Raw genomic sequence first — 21,891 nt, 5'->3', positions numbered from 1 at the left:
GCCCCTGTGTGGCTCAGTCATAAGGTATGGTTCATTTCAGGCCCTGCCTTTCTTCATACTCACTTATCGTTTTCATTTCTCACAATTCCCCCACGGAACTGTGTTTATACATCCGCAGACGCCGCTTCCGCGTGCCTTTCGATCCTTATGTCCCCTTACTATTCTGCAGTACGGTACGTATCTCACCTCTCACGAATCGATCACAGGGGGGGCCCACACTTCCCTATATATGTGGAACTTTCTTGCCTAGATGCTTAGGATCTCTCCTTCAGCTTTTGCCTCTGTGATACATTTCGACCATTATAGATATGGATGCCACGATTTTCTCCTCAGCATTTATGTATATACCTTATTTTATGTTAAATGTTTTGTTACTTTATTTTTTCACATTTTATTATGTTTCACATGTAGTTACTGACGAAGGTCCAGGTGTAGGACCGAAACGTTTATTGTGTACCACTACAATAAAACTCACTCTAAAGGCATCAAGTTGAGTGCTAGGTTCTTTTCTATTATTGTCTAAGAAGGTGTGGGAACCTAACCTTAGCACCACTCCTTCCAGTAGTGCACACGGCGATTTTGTATGATATATTCCCTTACGCTGTGCACACTGACGGGTCATGTCCACATTCTCCTATAATGCTGAGGAGACCTCCAGTATCTTGGCACGCTCCACTTTTAATAGTGATTTCCTGAAAATCCCCCCTAGAGAGGCGAGAGGCCGGGATCTAGAACGGGAGCTTCGTCACTTTACCAACATTGAACTCCACTGTGCTACACTTTCTGAATATCTTCGAGCACAACGAATCCCTAGGGGTCTACGGGTCTCACTACGTCCCACACTGTTTCGGGACTCTCCCGAATACTGTATAAAATATGAACAAATACTAAATAAATGTTCTTTTGATATCATCACTCTCACGATCGAGCATTTACAGAAGGCGATCTCTGCCAGCTCCGAAACAATAAAGACCATCGAGGCTCAACTATCCACATCCGGAACTCCCGAGGAACTTTCCATCCTGAAGGACCAGATAACAAAGAACATCGATAAACACCGACGGGATACACAAGACAGAAAACGCAGTAAATTCAACAGGGACGCAGAGGACTACGAGCGCCAACAGGTGTACAGATGGCAGGAAACCTTCTCTGGGCGACGAAATATACCACGCCAAGGTCCACGTACCTCCCTCGACTTTTCGACATCTGGCTCAGAACAGGAGTCGGGGGCTTCTTCTACTCTTCCACCGCGTTTTTTAGGCCAGCGACAACGCTTCCCAAGAAGAAGGCCACGAGGCGCGGCCACGGACACAGGAGGAGACCCACCTCAAGCGAGGATCACGAGGTCACAGGTACGACCACCCCATTGGTGATCAATATCTCAGACAGACTATTAGGGGTTGCTGAATATAAAATCTTGCAGAAGGGCTTGTCCTTTTGCCCCTCCTACCAATGCCATACGTTTGACCTTGAGATGGACCTTCAAAGGTTCTTTAGGTCCCTGAGATTGAAGGCCTTCTTCTCTACCCCCTCTGAATCACCCTCTATTCAGCCTCCTATAGCCCCATCTGACAATCCTCTGTCATCCCGAAGCCTAGGCCTCTATACTAAGAGCCATTTCAGACCTCCACAGGGCTCACATGCCATGGAGTCTTTTATAGGCTTCGTCAAAGAGTCATTCAAAACACTGTGTGATGACATTAGAAAGGGGAAACTTTTCTTTCCCTCCAACCTTTCCTCTATTGAACGACAAGCCCTAAAGAGCCTACAGGATGACAGTAATCTTGTATTTAAACCCGCAGACAAAGGGGGTGCCCTTGTCATAATGAATAGAGCTGACTACCTTCTTGAAATAAGACGCCAACTTAACAACTCTACAGTCTACACTAAGTTACAGCATGATCCCCAATCTGCCACCCGACAAATCATTTCGGAAACACTGACTAGATATACTGAATTGGGTGTCTTGGACCCCAAAACACGGGATTTCCTCACGAAACAACACCCCATTACTCCAGTGTTTTACACTATCCCTAAGATCCATAAAAATCTAGAGAAACCCCCGGGGAGGCCCATAGTCGCGTCTACCGACTCTATTCTTTCTCCACTGGCCATCTATTTGGAAAAGATACTCACCCCAATGATTAGGTCATCTAGATCTTTCATTCTAGATACAGGTTCCTTTCTCGGTATCCTGAAGGATAAATGCCCCATCCCCTCACATTCCATACTGGTAACTATGGACGTGAAAGACCTTTATACATCGATTCCCCATACAGAGGGTATCAAGTCTGTCCACAAACTTCTGACCCAATCTGGTCTCTCACCTGACCAAATACAACTGTGTACCGATCTACTCACCATTATCCTCACCCGGAATTATTTTCTGTTTCAGGACGACTTTTATTTACAGATCCGTGGCACCGCGATGGGCTCCAACGTAGCACCCCCATATGCAAACTGCTACATGGCGGACTTTGAGGAAAGCCTGATTTACCCTCACCCGCTTTTCCGTGACAACGTCATAATGTGGAAACGATACATCGACGATGTGTTCTGCATATGGGGTGGCTCGTTGGAAGCCCTCACGGTGCTCTTCGAGTGGCTTAATACGGCATGGCCGGGAATCTCCTTCACGATGTCCCACAGTACCACACAGGTTAACTTTTTGGACACCCTGGTCATCATGCAACCTGACGGTTCGATAACCACTGACCTCTACACAAAAAGCACTGACCGCAACAGCTTGTTGCATTTTACAAGCTTCCACCCTCCGGCTACTAAGAATTCAGTTCCAAAGTCACAATTTCAAAGAGTCTCCAGGATTGTGTCCGATACGGATCTTAAACCAGTGCGCCTCCAAGAAATGGCCACTAAATTTTCCCAACGGGGTTATCCACCCTCGGTACTGGAAAAGGCAGCAGCCCCTCCTACTCCACGATCTAATAGAGCTTCTACCCGCATTCCGTTCGTCCACACATACCATCCGTTCTCATACATTTTACACAGGTCAATACGCCAACATTGGCACTTGCTATCTAAGGGATACCCGAAAGTACCCGAGTTCCAGAACCCTTTCCTTCCCTGTTTTAAACGTCCACCAAATCTCAGGGACTCTTTGGTCAGGGCAGACCTGGGACCAGACATATCCACCCCTCGCCAGCGGTTCTTACAGAACCCACGCATGGGGACCTTCCCATGCCTGAGCTGTGCCCAATGTCACAATGTCCTTAAGGGCACTTCCTTCCACCATCCCCGGTCCGGTAAATCATTCCGCATCCCAGATTACTTTACGTGTGCCTCATCATGGGTGATATACCTAATCAAATGTCCTTGCGGACTCTTATACGTAGGGGAAACCACACAATCCATAAGAGACCGTGTCTCTAAACACAAATCGACGATCCGCCGCAAGAACCTATTGTTACCCATTCCCCTTCACTTTCACAACCAGGGCCACACCGTCTCCCAGCTACGGTACCAGGTCATAGAGCATGTCCCCCCATTTAGGAGGGGTGGGGACCGGGTTGCCCGTCTCAAAAGACGGGAGGCTTTTTGGATCCACACTTTAGAGACACTTCATCCATTGGGACTCAATAGAGACTATGATTTAGCCTCTTTTTTGTAATATCTTTTTTGTAATATGTTATCTGCTGATTGTTCCATCATACGGTACTATCCACAGGTTTACACGGACTCCAGCCATCCTACTGTTTATATATTATTGCAACATGTATCTATTGTTGGCTAATTCTGTTTTCCTTTTTTGCCAGTAGAATCGCCTGTATTGAAATTTATTTCTCTCCTGCTTGTCACACCGGACTAATCTACTGTTCACATCTATCTACCGTCTGTCATGGCACAAAGATAGAACCTAGGATCACCACCACCAGGATTCCGGTCACCTACTACAGAAGTATTCCACTTTGGGCACCTCAGTTCTAGGTCTATTCATCCAGTAAATGTTTAGATGTACTCTGCACGTGTATCCTCCTCCATATACCACCACAGTGCATTTGCGCCGCAGGATTCTACAGCTTTACTATAGCGCTGCTACACCACCACTACTAGAGACTTTGTTTTGCCTGGTTTCCCTGACAACCGGACGTCATTTCCTCATACCACACTTGACAGCTCTGTATTCGGCTGCACTGTGAGGCTCTATCTGCGCGACGTCACTTCCGGTTTGCGGGAGCGCCGCTATTGGCTCTCCTGCACTGATAGTCCCGCCCTACCCCCATGTAATGGCGATCCCACCGCACACCGGCAGACCAGCGGTGGAATCCGCGTCTGCTCCCGCCATCACCGTCTACAGTCACCACAGGTAATCCTCTCTCCAGCGCACAGCTCACCCTTTCCTGCATATTGGAGGTGGCACTCATCCCGCTCCTCTGTCTCTCTATTTTACATCTGCAGCACTGCCCCTGTGTGGCTCAGTCATAAGGTATGGTTCATTTCAGGCCCTGCCTTTCTTCATACTCACTTATCGTTTTCATTTCTCACAATTCCCCCACGGAACTGTGTTTATACATCCGCAGACGCCGCTTCCGCGTGCCTTTCGATCCTTATGTCCCCTTACTATTCTGCAGTACGGTACGTATCTCACCTCTCACGAATCGATCACAGGGGGGGCCCACACTTCCCTATATATGTGGAACTTTCTTGCCTAGATGCTTAGGATCTCTCCTTCAGCTTTTGCCTCTGTGATACATTTCGACCATTATAGATATGGATGCCACGATTTTCTCCTCAGCATTTATGTATATACCTTATTTTATGTTAAATGTTTTGTTACTTTATTTTTTCACATTTTATTATGTTTCACATGTAGTTACTGACGAAGGTCCAGGTGTAGGACCGAAACGTTTATTGTGTACCACTACAATAAAACTCACTCTAAAGGCATCAAGTTGAGTGCTAGGTTCTTTTCTATTACTGTCCTGACTAGTGCACTGGCCGGCAAGGGTGCTAGCCTCACCACTGCAGATGGTACAGCACAGGGGGTTAACAAATACAAGACAGACAAGGTATAAACACAACACTTAGCTTCCAGATTCTGCTGCCAAGCTCCACACCACAGAGGACACAGAAACAGGACTCCAAACTCCAGAAGTAGCTTATACAGCGCTGACACCAGAGAGCTGCAACTGCAAGGCTGGTCTCCATAGAATAACTCTATCACTTACAGTCAGCTGATGCATCAGGTGACTATTTAAAGGATGATTGGGGTGGTCACACCCACGTCAGCTGACCTAGAAACTTAGTAACGGCAGCACACTGCCAGCAAGGGAAACTGACATTAACCCCATGCTGGACTGAAAGGAAAAAAAACTACATTTAAATAATAGTGGAACCAGAGCTGCCACGAATCCAAAAATGGAATGTTACACTACCTCAAACTGACTTGCAGCAAATCAATCTGTCTGGCAGACTGCAGAGGAATCCCGATACCTTTTAACCACTATACAGGTATCTGGTTTTACAACAGTATCCAGTGGATTGCTACCATGGAAGGGTTATCATCTAGTGGTATGAAAGGTTTCCAAACAAGGTCAAGAGGTCACATAAGGAACAGAATCAGTAGGCAGTCAAATATCAAGCTGGGGTCAGAGAGCGGGTATAATCAGGACAAAACATGGAAACACAGCACAGAGGTATGAATCACAAAAGTTGAACCATTGACTGGCAGTGGGAGCTATCTCTCAGGCCGGTTTCACACGTCCAGATAATTCTGGTACCGGAGAAATCGGTACCGTAGTTATCCATGTCCGTGTGTCCGTGTGCTCACGTGGCACACATGAGGCAGCCGTGTGCCGCCCGTGTGCCTCCTGAGGACCACACGGACCGTGCAGGAGAGACAGCACTACAGTAAGCGCTGTTCCCCTGCATGTGGTGCTGAAGGCGGCATTCATCTCTTCTCCCCTGCAGGAGAGAAGAGATGAAAGATCAAGTTTTTGTTCTTTTTTGTTAAAAATAAAGTTTGCTGGTGACCTCCCGCCTCCCATCCTCAGTGCGCCGCCCGGCCCCTTGCAGAGAAATACTCACCCAGCTCCCGCGATGTCTCCTCTCAGCACCGGCAGCCTGTCCTGTGTGAGCGGTCACGTTGGGTTCGCTCATTACAGTGGTGAATATGTGCAGGAGCTGGGTGAGTATTTCTCTGCAAGGGGCTGGGCGACACATTGGGGATGGGAGGTGGGAGGTCACCAGCAAACTTTATTTTTAACAAAAAAGAACAAAAACTTGATCTTTCATCTCTTCTCTCCTGCAGGGGAGAAGAGATGAATGCCGCCTTCAGCACCACACGTGGGGGGGAAAGCGCTTACTGTAGTGCTGTCTCTCCTGCGGGTGGTACGTGCACACGGAGGAGAGTGCACACTGTTCTGCCGGAGAAAAATGGACATGTCTCCGTGTTTTCAACACGGACACATGGTCCGTGAAAACACGGAGACATGTGCAAAGACCCATTCATTTGAATGGGTCTACGTGTGTCAGTGTCTCCGGTACGTGAGAAAACTGTCACTACTAGTGTTGAGCATTCCGATACCGCAAGTATCGGGTATCGGCCGATACTTGCGGGTATCGGAATTCCGATACCGAGATCCGATACTTTTGTGGTATCAGGTATCGGTATCGAAACAACATTAATGTGTAAAATAAAGAATTAAAATAAAAAATATTGCTATACTCACCTCTCCGACGCAGCCTGGACCTCACCGAAGGAACCGGCAGCGTTCTTTGCTTAAAATGCGCGCGTTTCCTGCCTCCCGTGACATCACGGCTTGTGATTGGTCGCGTGCCGCCCATGTGGCCGCGACGCGACCAATCACAGCAAGCCGTGACGTAATTTCAGGTCCTGAATGCCTATTTCTGCATTCAGGACCTGAAATTACGTCACGGCTTGCTGTGATTGGTCGCGTCGCGGTCACATGGGCAGCACGCAACCAATCACAAGCCGTGACGTAATTTTAAAATGCGCGCGTCTCCTGCCTCCCGTGACGTCACGGCTTGTGATTGGTCGCGTCACCCATGTGACCGCGACACGACCAATCACAAGCCGGAACGTAATTTTAAAATCCTGAATGCCTAGAATTAGGCATTGAGGACCTGAAAATTACGTCACGGCTTGCTGTGATTGGTCGCGTCGCGGCCACATGGGCAGCACGCGACCAATCACAAGCCGTGCCCGTGACGTCACGGAAGGAAGTAAACGCGCGCATTTTAAGCAAAGAACGCTGCCGGTTCCCTCGGTGAGGTCCAGGCTGCGTCGGAGAGGTGAGTATAGCAATATTTTTTATTTTAATTCTTTATTTTACACATTAATATGGATCCCAGGGCCTGAAGGAGAGTTTCCTCTCCTTCAGACCCTGGGAACCATCAGGAATACCGTCCGATACTTGAGTCCCATTGACTTGTATTGGTATCGGGTATCGGTATCGGATTAGATCCGATACTTTGCCGGTATCGGCCGATACTTTCCGATACCGATACTTTCAAGTATCAGACGGTATCACTCAACACTAGTCACTACACGTACCGGAGACACTGACGTGTGAAAGAGGCCTCAGGGTTTGATATAAAACAACCCCACCCAGTGCTGACAGCAGACAGAAGCCAAATCAGCAAGGTCAACTCCAAGCTTCTGGACTTGCTAGAGCCACAAGTCTCACAAATAAAATAGGATTGATGCTATCAAGCATCACCGCAGCAACGGTATGTTGCCAACGCAGAAACTGGCACCGATGTTCCATATATGTGATCTCTTGATACAATAATATTTTTATCTGTAGGTTGTGTTTTTAGGCTGTTTATGACTACCATTCTTCAGATTACCCCTAATATTGGCCATATGGCCTTGCTGCCAATTTTTCTAGGTAATGCAAATTATGAGTACAGACTTTCAGATCAGACAAGTCATCCATTTCATCATGGTGTTAATGATAGAAGGAAAGAAAATAAGCTAAAAAAGTATATTACGAATATTCACAATTTTACAAAGGCTGATCAATAATAAACCCCTTTCTGACCTCGGACGGGATAGTACGTCCGAGGTCAGAACCCCCGCTTTGATGCGGGCTCTGGCGGTGAGCCTGCATCAAAGCTGGGACATGTCAGCTGTTTTGAAGAGCTGACATGTGCCCGCAATAGCAACGGGTGGAATTGCGATCCATCCGCTGCTATTAACTAGTTAAATGCCGCTGTCAAACACTGACTCTGGCATTTAACCGGCGCTTCCGGCCACGGGCCGGAAATGAGCGCATCGCCGACCCCCGTCACGTGATCGGGGGTCAGCGATGCGTCGGCATAGTAACCATAGAGGTCCTTGAGACCTCTATGGTTGCTGATGCCGGATTGCTGTGAGCGCCACCCTGTGGTCGGCGCACATAGAAATGCAGGATTTCAGCTACATAGCAGCGATCTGAGCTGATCCAGTTGTGCCAGCTTCTAGCCTCCAATGGAGGCTATTGAAGCATGGCAAAAGTAAAAAAAAAAGTAAAAAAAATATGAAAACAATAAAAAAATATAAAATGCTTAAAACACACCCCTTTCGCCCCATTCAAAATAAAACAATAAAAAAATCAAACCTACACATATTTAGTATCACCGCGTTCAGAATCGCCCGATTTATCAATCAAAAAAGGATTAACCTGATCACAAAATGGCGTAGTGAGAAAAAAATTCGAAATGTCAGAATTACGTTTTTTTGGTCGCCGCAACATTGAATTAAAATGCAATAATGGGCGATCAAAAGAACGTATCTGCACCAAAATGGTATCATTAAAAACGTCAGCTCGGCACACAAAAAATAAGCCCCCGCCTGACCCCAGATCATGAAAAATGGAGACGCTATGGGTAAAGTTTGGAATTTTTTTTCACTAGTTAGATAAAAGAGGAAGCATTAGCGAAACGGCGCTGTCGGGGTGAGAGCACACGCACATTTTGGAACCGTAGTCATTTAACAATCAGGTATGGTTATATGCTTTTGTTTCTTCTCCTTTCATTTTTTTCACGGAGTAAGCTGGATCCTCGCTGAAGTAACCTGTTGGTAGCACACTTTGTGCGTCATATATTCGCACTGAACATTCAGTACTTTCGGCTGGATCAATTCTGTTGTTATTTTTGCGGTCAGATATATATGCATTATGCGGTTGCATTGAATATTTAGCACCTTACACAGGATCCATGCACATATATGCTTTTACACTTGAACACTCAGCACTTTATGCCGCATCTTTGCAGCTATAATTTTGCAATGACACACCTGTGCAGCATTTATCTGCACTGAGTATTAGCACTTTATTATTGGCAGCTAATTACATGCACATACAGTTTGCACTAGGACACTTTATGCTTATTTGTTAGTTGGCATTTCATGTAGCATTTTTTTTGCACATATATTTATGAGGTATATGTTATAGCATTAGCCAATTATATTCATCTGTTTATGCACTTTCAAAAGGCATTAATTTTCTAAGCATACCTAGCCTGGTACATTTATTTTTTATTATTTTTGATTAATATTTCTTTTCTGGAGTCTCTGCTTGTGTGCTCTGATACATGTGGTTCCTATAGCTTGTTTGGCATTTTACATGTTTTTAATCATCTTCTAATAAACTACAATATTTTAATTATTTTGCTATTTCGTCTTTTCTACTTTGCATGGAAGTAGTAGTGTGTATTTATTGAAGTATTTGACGTTTTTGCAAAAAAAAAATTTCTAAGACTGTGTCTAATAAATAATTAGATAAAAGAGAACCTACAGGTCCTTCTCAAAAAATTTGCATATAGTGTTAAATTTCATTATTTACCATAATGTAATGATTACAATTAAACTTTCATATATTATAGATTCATTATCCACCAACTGAAATTTGTCAGGTCTTTTATTGTTTTAATACTGATGATTTTGGCCTACAACTCCTGATAACCCAAAAAACCTGTCTCAATAAATTAGCATATCAAGAAAAGGTTCTCTAAACGACCTATTACCCTAATCTTCTGAATCAACTAATTAACTCTAAACACATGCAAAAGATACCTGAGGCTTTTAAAAACTCCCTGCCTGGTTCATTACTCAAAACCCCCATCATGGGTAAGACTAGCGACCTGACAGATGTCAAGAAGGCCATCATTGACACCCTCAAGCAAGAGGGTAAGACCAAGAAAGAAATTTCTCAACAAATAGGCTGTTCCCAGAGTGCTGTATCAAGGCACCTCAATGGTAAGTCTGTTGGAAGGAAACAATGTGGCAGAAAACGCTGTACAACGAGAAGAGGTGACCGGACCCTGAGGAAGATTGTGGAGAAGGACCGATTCCAGACCTTGGGGAACCTGAGGAAGCAGTGGACTGAGTCTGGTGTGGAAACATCCAGAGCCACCGTGCACAGGCGTGTGCAGGAAATGGGCTACAGGTGCCGCATTCCCCAGGTAAAGCCACTTTTGAACCATAAACAGCGGCAGAAGCGCCTGACCTGGGCTACAGAGAAGCAGCACTGGACTGTTGCTAAGTGGTCCCAAGTACTTTTTTCTGATGAAAGCAAATTTTGCATGTCATTCGGAAATCAAGGTGCCAGAGTCTGGAGGAAGACTGGGGAGAAGGAAATGCCAAAATGCCTGAAGTCCAGTGTCAAGTACCCAGTCAGTGATGGTGTGGGGTGCCATGTCAGCTGCTGGTGTTGGTCCACTGTGTTTCATCAAGGGCAGGGTCAATGCAGCTAGCTATCAGGAGATTTTGGAGCACTTCATGCTTCCTGGCACCTGCTCACAGTGCCAAAACCACTGGTAAATGGTTTACTGACCATGGTATTACTGTGCTCAATTGGCCTGCCAACTCTCCTGACCTGAACCCCATAGAGAATCTGTGGGATATTGTGAAGAGAAAGTTGAGAGACGCAAGACCCAACACTCTGGATGAGCTTAAGGCCGCTATTGAAGCATCCTGGGCCTCCATAACATCTCAGCAGTGTCACAGGCTGATTGCCTCCATGCCACGCCGCATTGAAGCAGTCATTTCTGCCAAAGGATTCCCGACCAAGTATTGAGTGCATAACTGAACATTATTATTTGATGGTTTTTTTGTTTGTTATTAAAAAACACTTTTATTTGATTGGACGGTTGAAATATGCTAATTTATTGAGACAGGTTTTTTGGGTTATCAGGAGTTGTATGCCAAAATCATCAGTATTAAAACAATAAAAGACCTGACAAATTTCAGTTGGTGGATAATGAATCTATAATATATGAAAGTTTAATTGTAATCATTACATTATGGTAAATAATGAAATTTAACACTATATGCTAATTTTTTGAGAAGGACCTGTAGACATGTTTGGTGTCTATGGACTCGTAATGACCTGGAGAATCACAATGGCAGGTCAGTTTTAGCATTTAGTGAACCTAGCAAAAAAGCCAAACAAAAAACAAGTATGGGATTGCACTTTTTTTGCAATTTCACCGCACTTGGAATTTTATTCCCATTTTCTAGTACACGACATGGTAAAACCAATGATGCCGGTCAAAAGTACAACTCGTCCAGCAAAAAAATAAGCCCTCACATGGCCATATTGATGGAAAAATAAAAAAGGCTCTGGGAAGGAGGGGAGCGAAAAACGAACACGGAAAAATGGAAAATCCCAAGGTCACGAAGGGGTTAAATAAAACAAAGTTTAGATATTCTCTAAGCACTTAATAAATGATAACTTAGCAAGTGGGTATAGTTATGTTATATACTTGGAAGGTACACTATTAAGATAATCCCTCTCTAGTAAAATGACTACGTTGCCTCTCGAGTCCTAACCTGTTTTTCTAATTTTCTCTAAAGAATAGAACAGGAAGAAGTGGGCAGGGGACATGGATTTTTTTGCCTTTTTAGGATATAATAACAAGAGTGGCTAAAGGTGATATAAACTATAACTATAAACTGCTTCTAGCACTTTAGCTGTTTAGCTTTAATTGAGTTAGATGGAATCACTTGGCCTCTGTATATAATTAAAAATAATTTATTGCCGCAAAATGACCTATTGTTTACATCAAGTATTTATATTAAACCATTTTTTGCATATTTTTTAAAAATTTTCAATACACTACTTAAATTTGGAAATAAACCTAAACGGTTACAGTCAGCATTCTGGCCACTGCACCTTGGAATAGCCTAGCACTTCCTAAACTGTAGCTAGGCACTGCTGTATATCATCATTACAATGAAACATGACAGCTATATTGATAACAGAGAATTCTCCATTCAAAATAGGTGATAGTCAGAGCTCCTCCCCTCCTCTCTGCGCAGTGACCTCTGCACAGATCACATGTTATTGAAGATGAGCTGATCTGATAAAATTCAAAGTTTGCCAAAATCGGATATCATGTTATTTGAACGTGCTTGGATATTATCTGAGCATCTCGGGCATGCTCGAGTGATATGTTTGAGTTTCCGCAGCTGTATGATTCGTGGCTGTTAGACAGCTGCAACACATGCAGGCATGTGCTGAGGCTGTCTAACAACCACAAATCATGCAGCAATGGGAACGTGAGCATATTACTCGAGCACCCCCATGAGATACTCGAATAACATTCGAGCACGCTAGCTCATCACTAAAAGTTATGTATTCCCTTTAAAGCTTAAAAGGATGTGGACACCTTTAGTGAAATTTTTTCATTTGTATGCATGTATTTTGGGCAAAAAATAACTTTTGAAATTTGTTTGTGTTAAAAAAAATGTGCATTTTTGGAATTTATAGGCATTGCTGGCTATCTTTTTCTGTTTTTATGACTATAGAGCAAGTTAAAGTTGAGCTAAACTTTGATAAGGTTATAAATCAGGCAAAGAGGAGCTCAGAAACAAAAAAACTAATAAGATTATTTTCATATGGATCTTTTTGAGACATTGAAAAATGACGGAGTTTTAAAGTGGAAATCACTTTTGAAAGCTTTCCTCATTTGCTAAGTTTTTGAAGCAGTTTGGATTTTTCTTCTGAAATAACTTTGCAGTCTTTTTATTTTATAGTACCGACTTATAGCGGATTCTATCAGAAGTGAAATGCATTTACTTTTTTTTCCACCAAGAGTTTTTCACAACCTGAAGTTAAAAAAAAAATCTCAAAGTACTGAACATATCAACAGCAAAGTGGTTTTACAATACAAAAGAATAGGGAAAGTTTTCCCCAAAAAAATTTTAAGAGATTTTTGAGCTGGTTTTTGCAGTGGACATGCCTAACCAGTTCCTGACCACCCATAGTCTTTAAAAATTCAGGTGGCTCATGCTTTACTCTGCACTTAATTTCAAAAACATCAATGTAGAGTAAGCAGCTTGCAAGAAATTGTGCAGTTGTGGAACAGGAAACCAGCTGTCAGACACAGCCAGACTAGCCTCAGAGAAGGCAGACACGACTAGTTATCATGTCTGCCTTCCTAGTCGCAGTATACAGAATGCAGAATGAGCGCAGTATATATGGATTAGGGTGTTTCCTGCTGCATACCCAGTGATCATGTGATTGATGGGTGTAGGTAGGGAGCAGGAGCTGCTGAGTTCTGGGAGACCTAGTCGGCTCTGCTTCTCAGCCAGGATGCTGATTTTCTACTGTGATTGGGGCCAATATATCAGCCCCAGTTACAGGCAAAAAAAAGCAATAAAAATAATATATTCATATGTTCAAACACACCCAATGTTCTTTCAAAATTTATGGGGGCATAGTGTGCAAAATAAAGGAATAAATTAGTAAAAAACAAGAAAAGTATATAAGCCAAACAAAACTAAAAAAAGACACTATCCAAATCACTGTTTTAAATGTGGCCATAAAAAAACATAATAAAAAATAAAGGGTTATTATTAGACATATATGTCCTATTTGACCTTTCATGCCCTGGTATCAGAAAACAATGAACACAATAAAGGCATGTATCAAGTAAAAAAAGGCAACATTTTTTGAAAAGAAAAACCTCTAGAGCTGTTATAAGCGTGAATAAATTAATAAAAAACAGGAAAAATACCTAAATAAAACAAAACTGAAAAAGACAGCACCAATCGCAATACATGTATATATATATATATATATGTATATATATATATGTATATATATATATATATATATACATATATATATATATATATATATATATATATATATACAGTACAGACCAAAAGTTTGGACACACCTTCTTTAAAGATTTTTCTGTATTTTCATGACTAAGAAAATTGTAAATTCACACTGAAGGCATCAAAACTATGAATTAACACATGTGGAATTATGTACTTAACAAAAAAGTGTGAAACAACTAAAAATATGGCTTATATTCTAGGTTCTTCAAATTAGCCACCTTTTGCTTTGATGACTGCTTTGCACACTCTTGGTATTCTCTTGATGAGCTTCAAGAGGTAGTCACCGGGAATGCTTTTCACTTCACAGGTGTGCCCTGCCAGGTTTAGTAAGTGGGATTTCTTACCTTATAAATGGGGTTGGGACCATTAGTTGTGTTGTGCAGAAGTCTGGTGGATACACAGATGATAGTCCTACTGAATAGACTGTTAGAATTTGTATTACAGAGAGAAAAAAGCAGCTAAGGAAAGCGAGTGGCCATCATTACTTTAAGAAATGAAGGTCATTCAGTCCGAAAAATTGTGAAAACTTTGAAAGTGTCCCCAAGTGCAGTTGCAAAAACCATCAAGCGCTACAAAGAAACTGGCTCACATGAGGACCGCCCCAGGAAAGGAAGACCAAGCGTCACCTCTGCTTCTGAGGATAAGTTTATCTGAGTCACCAGCCTCAGAAATCGCAGGTTAACAGCAGCTCAGATAAGAGACCTGGTCAATGCCACACAGAGTTCTAGCAGCAGACACATCTCTACAACAACTGTTAAGAGGAGACTTTGTGCAGCAGGCCTTCATGGTAAAATAGCTGCTAGCAAACCACTGCTAAGGACAGGCAACAAGCAGAAAAGACTAATTTGGGCTAAAGAACACAAGGAATGGACTTTAGACCAGTGGAAATCTGTGCTTTGGTCTGATGAGTCCAAATTTGAGATCTTTGGTTCCAACCACCGTGTCTTTGTGCGACGCAGAAAAGGTGAACGGATGGACTCTATGTGCCTGGTTCCCACCGTGAAGCATGGGGGAGGTGGTGTGATAGTGTGGGGGCGCTATGCTGGTGACACTGTTGGGGATTTATTCAAAATTGAAGGCATACTGAACCAGCATGGCTACCACAGCATCTTGCAGCGGCATGCTGTTCCATCCGGTTTGCGTTTAATTGGACCATCTTTTATTTTCCAACAGAACAATGACTCCAAACATACCTCCAAGCTGTGTAAGGGCTATTTGACCAAGAAGGAGAGTGATGGGGTGCTACGCCAGATGACCTGGCCTGCACAGTCACCAGACCTGAACCCAATCGAGATGGTTTGGGGTGAGCTGGACCGCAGAGTGAAGGCAAAAGGGCCAACAAGTGCTAAGCATCTCTGGGAACTCCTTCAAGATTGTTGGAAGACCATTCCCGGTGACTACCTCTTGAAGCTCATCAAGAGAATGCCGAGAGTGTGCAAAGCAGTCATCAAAGCAAAAGGTGGCTACTTTGAAGAACCTAGAATATAAGACATAATTTCAGTTATTTCACACTTTTTTGTTAAGTATATAATTCCACATGTGTTAATTCATAGTTTTGAAGCCTTCAGTGTGAATTTACAATTTTCATAGTCATGAAAATACAGAAAAATCTTTAAATGAGAAGATGTGTCCAAACTTTTGGTCTGTACTGTATATATATATATATATATATATATATATATATATATATATATATATATATATATATTTATCTTCAATATATAAAAATATTTTCTAAGGAAGAGAAAAGACAGAAAAAAAGAATTATATATATATATATGTATATATATATATATATTTAAAGAGGAAATAGTATTAAACATATATTACCCATTTTTCTTTACATTTTCCCATGATAGCAGAAAAAAAATTATAATTACGGTACATTAAAATGAATCCTCATGTATCAGGACAAATAGCGGCAACATTATTTGAATATTCGAATGAGAAAAACCTTTAGACCTGATGAAAAGAACTAGAAATGTGTCTCGTTACCAATGGAGGAAAATGACCGGATATTGAACTGGTTAAAATTTCCTAAAATTCCGAATTTGTAGCATGATCATTTACAAAAAAAACTATTGGTATTCAACAATAGTTGTCAAATCATGGTTAGTTTTATCTAAATCATTATTTTTATTTCAGTGTTAATATTATAACTTTATGCAGATCTGAGCCAATAAATGCAGAAGAGTTTTTCTCGGAGCTGCTGATTGCACACAATGGATACAGGAGGAGGAAATGAACATTCATAAGGGGCGACTGTTTAATATGGAAGGAGAGTAGGCAGCTCAGTGCGACTAAGCAAGAAATTTCATTTCACGTGCTCAATCACCACAAGCACTGTAAAACAAGCTTGTGACGGGCCGGCTCACCTAAATCACTACTGTATGGCCTTGGCTTTTACATTCACAGCTGCATTTAGCTGAGGCATGATATATAGCCCAATAGCTGTGAACAAGATACAGGTGAATACCACATTTTGCAGCTCCCTAAGATCCTGTAAAACTTTTGAAAAGCTAAAAACATTTCTATCCTATATCCCACCTACTAAACATATAAATCAGATATGGCTTCCTACACATAATTTTTTTTTACTGCATTTTTTCAGTCTCATAAAAAACATGATATTCTTTTTTTTTGCTATGGGGATTGGAGTCTATGGAGTCTTTTGGAAAACACATGAAAATAAACATCAAACCTAGAGCATGTCAAAATTAGAAAATAATACCAGCGTCTAAAAATTAACCAAAAGTATGAAAAATTGCACTGAAATGTGCTAATTGTAATGCATTTAATGTTTTCTTATAGAACTTTTTGATTCACTGCATTTTTATTAAACTTATATAACATAATGAACGGTATAAATCTCCAGTTCGACTGATGATCATAAGAGTTCTGCTAAAGTTTCTTCCTTAAATTGGATGAGACCCATCTATTGAAGTCTATAAGTGCATGAAAAAAATCAAATAGCATATAGAGACTCAGCATAACATCCAATTTTTATAGATACTTTGCAACTCTGTAACATAGGAAACTGTAAATGGTCTTGTAAATGGTTAATAGCTGGTGCTGTAACAAATAAAGGATTGCATACAAATGACAAGTAAGACAAAAAATTATCCCACTTTTCTAGATGAAACTTTGAGCAATTTTTTATACGGTCATGTGAATCTTACCCTAGGGCAGGTTTAGATGACTGTTTTCTTCTTCATCAGAGAAAAACGGTCCAATTATGCTAGTCAGACCTCCAATAAGTTAGTTTGTGAAAATTGGACCAATGTAATTGACAAGTGCCTCCGATTCTCGGAGGCAAATTGTGTATGTTGCAATTTTTTCCTAGGACTGCTTGGTCGGAGGAAAAAATTGGACATGTGCACAGCTCCTTAAAATAACATGGGCACAAGTGCTATCTGTCCAAACCACGGATATGGTTGTCTACACGAACCTCTAAGGCCGGGGTCACGTGACCATCGATTCTCTAGTGAGGGAGAATATTGCTGATTTTGCAAATGTCACTCAGGTCCAGCTCTGTCAGAGTTTGATCCGAGTTTCACCTTACTCTCTCGCATGCCATTTATTTTTAACCTTAGAGAAAACTCCAATTGTGATGCATATTCCATTTTCTATCTATCTGTGTTATATAAATGATCAGCCTGGCAGTCCTATAAAGAAAGAGAAAGTAGAATAATGGATTCAAAGAAATATAGAGGTCAGTAATTTCAATTTGAACCTCTTAACAAAATATTTTGATTTGTAGCATAATAAACTTCCTGTATAGGTGACATGGCATAACCCCAAAACATTATCATCTCCATGAGTGATTGAGGATAGATATATCTTACTTGTTAGAACGTTGCAAACAAGTGTATTTGCTGAAAGAGTGCAATCCGACAATTCATCTGCTGACACTCGGACCAATGTTGGTCTATGGGGATGTGCACATGTCCAAATTTTTCCTTGGATAGACATTGTCTAGAGGAAAAAAATTCTGCGTGTACGAGTTTGATTCAATTGCATTCAGCCGTGCAAGTCAATGAGTGAAAGGAAAAAAAATCAGATTACATTCAGATGACATCTGATTGCAGTCCAATTCACACGCAATGACACAGTGGAGAAGATGGAGAAGAAAATTCTTCATCTTCTCCATTGTCAAAGCAAAAGATTTTTTTAATGCCAAAATCCACATTGAAAAATGCAGCAATTTATGGGAAAACGCTCTTGCATGGTTTTGACTTTGCAGCAAAGTAATGTCAAGTGTGAATGAACTCTTAAGCTAGGTTCACACAAAAGTTTTAAAGCAGTTCCATTCTAAAAAAATCTCAAAAACTGCTTCAAATACTGTTTTCATATTCAATTCAATCAAAAATTAACTTTGATGCTTTTAACCCCTTCACAACATGCGCTGTACATGTGCCGCACATGTCTTGTCTCTCCCTTTGATGTGGGCTTTGGTGCTAAGCCCACATCTTTACTGGCACATGTCAGCTGTTTTGAACAGCTGACATGTGCCACTAACAGCCATGGGTGGAATCGTGATCCACGCGCAGCTGTTAACCTGTTAAATGCCACTGTCAATCTCTGACAGCGGCATTTAATGTAATCGCGCCAGAAGCTCGTCACTAATCCACCCATTGTTGCCTGTGTCTCATGACAGTGGGGGGTCTGCAGCAGACTCCTATGATTGTCATTGCTGGATTGATCATTGCCTGTGTGAATCAGAGGCGATTGGATTATCACAGCTTCTAGTCTCCCATGGAGACTATTGAAGCAAGTGAAAAGTAAAAAAAAAGTTTTAAAAAATATTATAAAAATAAGAAAATATATATAAGTTCAAATCACCTCCCTTTAGCCCCATTCAAAATAAAACAATAAAAAAGTACACACATCTGGTATTGCCCAATCTATCAAGATATAAAAAGAATCAATCCGGATCAGTAAACGGCGTAGCAAAAAAAAAATAAAAACAACAGAATTAAATTTTTTTCTGTCTCTGCAACATTGCATTAAAATGCAATAACAGGCATTAAAAGATCGTATCCACACCAAAATAGTATCAATAAAAACATCAGCACTGCATGTAAAAAATAAGACCTCATTCAGCCGCAGATAACAAAAAATTAAGACGCTACAGGTCTCGAAAAATGACGCAATTTTTTTTAACATACTTGGATTTTTTTTCACCACTTCAATAAAAAAGAACCTAGACATGTTTGGTATCTATGAGCTTGTAATGACCTGGAGAATTATAATGGCAGGTCAGTTTTAGAATTTGGTGAGCATGGTAAAAAAAATCCAAAATAATGTTGTGAAATTTCACTTTTTTTGCAATTTCACCTCACTTGGAATTTTTTTCCCGTTTTCCAGACCATGATATGGTAAAACCAATGGTGTCGTTCAAAAGTAAAACTCGTCATGCAAAAAAAAAAGAACTCACATGGCCATATTGATGGAACAATAAAAAAGGTTATGGCTCTGGGAAGAAAGGGAATGAAAAATAGAAATGCAAAAATGAAAAAGGGCTGCAGCGTGAAGGGGTTAAAGCAAACATGTCAACAGGATTTTGCTAATAATCTACAGACACTGTAAGGTTGGCGCTGTTATACTAATTAAAATGATATGTGGGGCGAAGAAATCCATCCTGTAGTTCTTGTGTAATCAGTGTTAGAAGTTTTCAGATAATGAGATTCTCGTGCTCCAGGGTGGGCCTGTAGGCAGAGTCTTATCTTCCTGCCCTAAACCAGAGAAACCAAGGAGAGACCTGCCCACAGGCCACCTGAAGCACAAACAGTCTGTCTCTATGATGAGCAACATATTTGCGCTACAGGGTGGACCTGTGGGCAGGTCTTTCCTTGGTTTCTCTGGCCTAGAGCACCATGATAAGACTCTGCCTACAGTCCTGTCCCAGAGCACGAGCATAACTTGGAACACTGATTACACAAGAACCACAAGATGGATTTCTTCACCCAATGTATCATTTTAATCAGTCTAACACTGCCAACCTGACAGTGTCTGTAGTTTACTTAGCAAAATCCTGCTGACAGGTTCGCTTTAAAGCAAATCTGAAGCGACGGTTTTGTAAAACTCGCTGAAAGAAAAAGAAGTGAAATGCCACATCTTCATGCAGGAATCCACTTCAAACTTGACACTGCCATGTAAAAACACTGGAAAACAAAGTTGATTCCTCTTGAAAATCTGGTTGGATTCTTATTGGCCCAAATAATTCCCTATGAATCTTGCCTTCGGTGTTGAAAAAAAAACACTTTGATTTAGCAAAGTTACACTAAAAAAGGCACACTTTTTATAATGGCAGTATTTCAATTACATTTTTGTTTCGCTTTTTGCAGCAATTTTGCAGAAATCTCAGCAGAAAAGTAGATAAATGAAACTTAACAAAAACATTCTTATAAAACCACATTTCAGAACCCTTGTAAGTTTTGTGTATGTCCAAAGCTGTCATGCCTTGACATAACGCCGTACTAAAGAAAATGCAAAACTGCTCAAATTAATACTTGACACATTATACAACATCTTCTCTGATCTCTAGAGCTTTCGAAAGCTAGAACCATGAAAGGACTTATTTTAATCTGAAAAAAAGTGTACATGTATATTACATTGGGCAATACTTAAAGGGAATCTGTCAGAAGATTTTTACTATGTAATCTGAGGACAGAATAAGGTAGTAGCTGAGTAACTGATTTCATTGATGTGTCACTTAGTAAGCTGTGTGCTGTTGTTTCCATATGATGAAGGTTTTATCACCGGGAGCTAATCACTGCCCGGACTGATGCTCACATGTACCCTAGTCCGGCCACACCCCCTGCTCTGATAAGTGGCTCACTGTCAATAGACAATGTACACAGGAAGCTGTTTTGTGGGTGGGATTCGTTTTCTGAACTTTGATATCTGCTACATCTAAAAATTCTGATTGTATCACAACTGCTGCACCCAGAAAACTAAGTGATACATTTTTGGAATCAGAGTCTGTTTTCCGTCATTATGCTGCCCTCCGATGAGGTACCAAAAACCTGGTCATAGATTCCTTTTAATGGACTTTTACTATCCTGTTAGGAAAATTCCCTAAATAATGTATTGCAGTGAGTTTACTGAAAATTATCCATAGAAATATGATCCATCCAACAAGTTGAAAATTACTAATGCAAGTTGCCATCTTTAAAATATTACTTTAAGCCTTTGTGATATAATTATATTTTATTTCCCTCCTGTCACAGTCATTCAGTTTAATTAGATGTTAATTAAATTTCATTAATGGCATTAAATATCCATAAAACGGCACACGGTAACAATATCAGATAATTATTGTTTTCACGAAAGACCAGAAACGATGCCCTTTCTAAACTGATGAGATTGTGTGACTTGAATATCATCTTCCTTTTCTGTCATGTTAGGTGAACGTCTACACGATGAGACAAGGGGAAAGGTAGTCTATATTATCCTAAGATTACGTTTTGCTATAAAACCAATAATGAGGGATTCATAATAACAGAGCAATAATTAAATTAACATTGCAAACTAAATCTTAAGATGTAAGGTAGTAGTAATGGCTAATCTATAAGTCTTTACGTGCTTTTCTCAAGGTATGTCCTACCGAGATCAAATCTCCATAATGCTATGCAAGAAGCTCTCAGAAAACATTTTATTTTTTAGTCCAAGCAAGAGAAAAAAACAGAAGTGCATTCACTGGTCTTTCTTGTGCGATAGTCCTTTATTTAGAACATGTGCAGGCACACGAGGGGAGAACGTGGACAAGAGACGACGGCCGTTTCGCGTTGCCA

At 41.2% G+C, this 21,891-nt stretch overlaps 1 protein-coding gene across 1 annotated transcript in view; it reads right to left on the bottom strand.

Annotated features, from left to right (window-relative positions):
* Positions 1-21,891, bottom strand: part of GRIN2D (glutamate ionotropic receptor NMDA type subunit 2D) — a 1,124,513-nt gene that overhangs the window by 855,177 nt on the left and 247,445 nt on the right. The window lies entirely within an intron of this gene.

The sequence above is a fragment of the Ranitomeya variabilis genome, chromosome 4 (genome assembly GCF_051348905.1).
Source record: "Ranitomeya variabilis isolate aRanVar5 chromosome 4, aRanVar5.hap1, whole genome shotgun sequence".
In the NCBI taxonomy this organism is placed as follows: Eukaryota; Metazoa; Chordata; class Amphibia; order Anura; family Dendrobatidae; genus Ranitomeya; species Ranitomeya variabilis.
Note: the sequence above shows the minus strand (reverse complement) of the source record. Positions and strands in the feature narration are given on the sequence as shown.